Raw genomic sequence first — 4951 nt, 5'->3', positions numbered from 1 at the left:
ATTGATCTTATTCAGAGAAAAAACAAGTTTGCACTCAGCAATGTCTCTCTTTTTCATTTATCTTGCATTCTTAGGTTTGGATATAGGGATTGAAAAGAAAGAAGGCAGAATATAGAAATATATAGGAAAGATAGAACAAAACATAGATTTTTTAAATCTACTCCTCAACTTAATACCTCAATTTTTACTCACAAGTTTATTTTTAATTCACTGGTACATAATTTTGCATATAGATGCAAAATAAGTTTAATTTTAGATACAGTGATATAGAATTCAAATGTAACTTCTTTTTTTTTTTAACTCAGCCAGAAATCCTTTATTGTGAATGTAACTTCTTCTTCAAACACATTGTATATATTTCTACTCTATTGTACCCATACAACTCAATTATAATACAAGGTTTACTTCCAGTACTTTGAAAGTGTTATTGCAGTTAGTTTAGTATAAATAAGATATACAAGTTAATTATTAGTTGATCAAATCATGGTCATATCAGCTCCTAGTCTATTTTTATAATAAGAGTATACATCTTAGGTACAACAGATAGATATGATTCTATAGAAAGATAAGGTAAAATAGGTGAGGTCTTTTAAAACCTCAGGGACATACAGAATACGACTTTTTAAAATGTTTTTATTATTTTAAAAATTCATTGACAATGAGACAGGTTAACTCCTGGCAACTCCCAGCCTATCTCAAAGAGGATAATGAGCATCAAAGAACCTTCTTTTGGAGATAGGTTCAAATGCAGCAGACAAGCTGCTAGACAAAATGTCCTTGTTTCTACCACAGACAGAATTCTGCCTGAAAAAGGGCAAACTTAAATACAGGCAGAGTCGTTGGCCAAGGCAGGTTAAGCAAGTCCTCAATAGCTCCTTCCTCACATATAAGTCTATCCGATATATTGGGCTATAAGACTGAAGATGATGCTCCAATGTTATAGAGAGTTTTCGGGAAATGTTCAGGCAGCAAACTGTCTCTGTCATCTTCTCATTTTGCAAGCTGCCAACCTGCACTCCCTGTATATTAAGGTAATTAATTTTATCCCTTCTCAAGTCTCTGATGGGGTTGAAGACCAGATAGTTTAGTTTTACAATTAAGCTAAGTTGTTTAGGACACAAGATGTTTTTAGGTCTAGATAGATGTTTTAAGTTGATAATTATGAGATTGGTAGATATAGAATTACATTCAGAATTTTAGACTCCCCAAGATAAGAAAGATGTTTTCTTCAAAAATGCCAAATACAAATAGCCACAACAGTAAGAATGTAACATTTATATAATTCTTGATTGTGTTATGGTTCTACTTGCTACAGGTTGTTTATTATATATATATATGTTCAATAATATAAATGTATTATATGTACATATATATGTAATATATACAATAATATAAATAATATAAATGTAAAAAAATAAAAATATTTTTAAAAAAGAGTTTTGCTCTCTGAAAGTTATATTCGATTGTCTTCTCTTTTTATATAGTTAATCTTTTTTTATTCTTTTCACATACATAGTCCTGGGCATACTTTTCACCTCTCTTCAGTGCTCAAAGTCCTTTCCTTCCACCTTCCCTGTCCCAATTATCCACATCTCCTTCATTCCTCTTTACAAAAGAACAGACCTATATTCTAATGCACATATTTTTAGTATATAGTTTAACAACTAGCATAAGCTACTACTTTGAGACATATTTTACAACATCTTTAAATTATAATTACTGTGACATAAAATTAAAAATGATATATGAAAATAATTTAAAGACTTTACATTATAATATTTAATTTAAAGTTAATTGACAATATCACTATACAGAGAACTAAAAATATTAATCATAATAACATGTTTTGGATGAATTATTAATACCCTACCCTGACATCTCCATATATATTTTTTTTAATTTATGAGTTCATTAGATATAATATATATGTAACAACTTAGGGATGCATAATATATAGTGAAATTTTCAACTGTTGCCATTTTGTCACATAATGACCAAACAATTCAATTAGGAGAAAGAAGCATTTTTGCATAAATGACTGTTTAACGAACTAACTTCTTGTTATTGGCTAGATACTCTGAAAAAATATATAAACACAAAATATGCTATGTTAGACCTCCAGTGAGATATTTTACGCACAAGAAAGGAAAAAAGATAAAAAAAAAAAAAAAACCCTCAGCATTCCACAGGTACGGAATGAAAGTCAAGGACTCTGAAGGACTACATGAAAAGGTGCACTAAACGTGCGATGGTATCTCAACTTATTGTCTTATCTCATTATATGTGGTTCTCCTTTGAAGCACTATAACTCTTGCCAAAATCTTTCCTCTTTGACTTTTTTATGATGAAATAGCTTTTAGCGCTTTTTTTCAAGGACAAGATGTGGGTGCTCATATTAAAGATATGTCTTAGAACAGGAATTTCTAAACAGACTATGGCCTGCTGCCACTTGGCATATCATCCAAATGTGGTATTGCTTGTGTTAAAGACTAAAATGTGAGCAACATATTGAACAAACTAATGAGAATCTTTAAGAGCTGTATTCAATATACATAGAAAGTAGAGACAAATCAGAACTACTGTGTATATATAAGTTGTTTGTAATTTATTGTATGGTAGGCACATACCTACATTTTATGGAAATGTTCTACTTTGGCATTTTCAAACACATTCATTTATGGACAATAGTCTTAGAAATAATACTAAAAGATGCCACCCAAATGGAAAAAAAAAAAAAAAACATAATGGCAAGGTGCCCTACTTAGTTTTTTTGGCCTATTTTCTTTATTTGCCATGTTGTTCTTCTGATTCTGTTACCTAAAGTTGAAATCTTGCTCTTCACTAGTATTCAGTCATATTAAGTTTCTCATGAAGCAAACATATTTTCATATGAGGAATAATCTTGTGTGTAGGTACATGATGCTGTGTACATCTTCAGTGTCAGTTCATGAGTCCTTCCTAAGTGAGAAGATTTGTATTGCAAACCATGTACAAAGATTTGGTGTGCAGTGATCTTAAGTTGTGTACTTTTTATTGTTCTTGCAAGTAAACAAATACTGCACACTAATCTACAGGTGGAAAATGCCAAAATGAAAAAGGAGTACATGTAAACTGTATTATAAGAGAAACTATCAAGAACTTCCTGTCTTAGTATCACAACAATTACACTGATTTGCTCATATTTCCCCTTTTGAGAAAGACAAGATGCTTTCAGAAGGAAAATCAGTTAGATATATGTACAACCTTTAAACTGGATATATAGGTAATATTTTTAAATTTTAAAAGTTCTCATTTTTCATTGAAAAGTTTGTGATTTCAAATGGTGGAATAATTAGCTATCAGTGATGGTTTATAGACCTCAATATATATGAATTAAAGAATAAACTATATCTCAAATATATCATTTCATTTATGGTATTTTTATGTCTCAATTGCTATGTTTTGTACTGTAACGTTTTCTCAGGGGTTTGCTATGGCTTTCTCAGCAGTGAAAAAGCCCACCCACCAGTTACCTTACCACTCTCACTGATGAGATCTTAGGGCTGTTTACATTAGTGATGCAAATTTGAAAGGTCTAAACTGCCTCCTGGTGTGTGATTTCACAGCCCAATTTGTTCCTGAAGCTGGAATTCTTAGCAGCTGTGCAGCAATGCTTGTCTATCTCAAAGACATAAATAAAAACATTTAAGAACCATAGAAAAGGCAAAAACACATCTCATTAGTAACAATGTTAAAGCAGTAGTTAATCACATTAAGTAGTCATCAAAATCTATTTTCACTGGTAGCTCAGACTGGAACCCTATGATCATATAGAGGGGAAGGAGGTGGGAAAAGAGTGAAAGCAGGATGGAGGGAGGAATGGGAGGATACAAGGGATGGGATAACAATTGAGATGTAATATGAATAAATTAATTTTAAAAAAGGAAAAACAAAAACCAAAAAGCAAGTTTTAAAATCAGGGTTAGTCAAATTAGATGTCAGCAGGAAGAAGAATTTAAATAAATTCATACCTATCACCCTACACAAAGCTCCCCTCCAAATGGATCAATGTGCTCAGTATAAAACCAGGTACACTCAGCCTGACCGAGAAAATGAGGAATAGGCTTGAACAGATCGACACACCAGAAGACTTTCTGAACAGACAACAGTTAACACAGGAACTAAGATCAACCATTGATAAATCGTACCTCATGAAACTGTAAAGTTTTGTATACAAAGGACACTATTATTCAGACAAAGTCCCAGCCTACAGAATGGGAAAAGAATTTGACCAACTTGACATACTATAAAGGACTTGGAGAAGGGCTCTTTTGTGTATTGTATGAAGGCAACACCTGTCAATTAAAAAACTTATGGCCTATGGCTGTGGCAGGGTACAGGTGGGCCATCTATTCAGCAGGTAGATGTGATTCTTAGATAGAGCCAGGTGCTCAAGTTCGAGCTGGCAAAGTATGAAGACAACAGATGCATGGTGCCTGAGCCCAGATGACCAGCCACGTGGCAAAATGTAGATAAGTATAATGTGTTATATCAAATTATGAGCTACTCATAGAAGAGCGCAGTTATACGGCATAGGTATTTGTAAATAATTGTTTTGAGCCTCATGAGTCGTTGTTCCAGAAGCTTGGGCCTGAGAGAAAAAAAAAAAAAAAAAAAAAAAAAAAAAACACCTACAACAGGTATAATATCCAAAATACATAAAGAAGTAAATAAACTTGATATAAAAAGTAAAATAAAAATGGGGTGCATATCTAAACAGATAATTCCCATAGATGGATCTCAAATGGCCGCTAAACACTTAAAGAAATATTTAATATTCTTAGCTACCAGGATATGCAAATCAAAACCACTTGAAATTCCATCATTTACCTGTCAGAATATGTAAGATAATACAAGTGACAGCTCAGGATGACAAGGATGTGGCACAAAGGGAACACTCCTGCCTTTTTGG

This window comes from Acomys russatus, chromosome 18 (assembly GCF_903995435.1).
Source record: "Acomys russatus chromosome 18, mAcoRus1.1, whole genome shotgun sequence".
In the NCBI taxonomy this organism is placed as follows: Eukaryota; Metazoa; Chordata; class Mammalia; order Rodentia; family Muridae; genus Acomys; species Acomys russatus.
Note: the sequence above shows the minus strand (reverse complement) of the source record.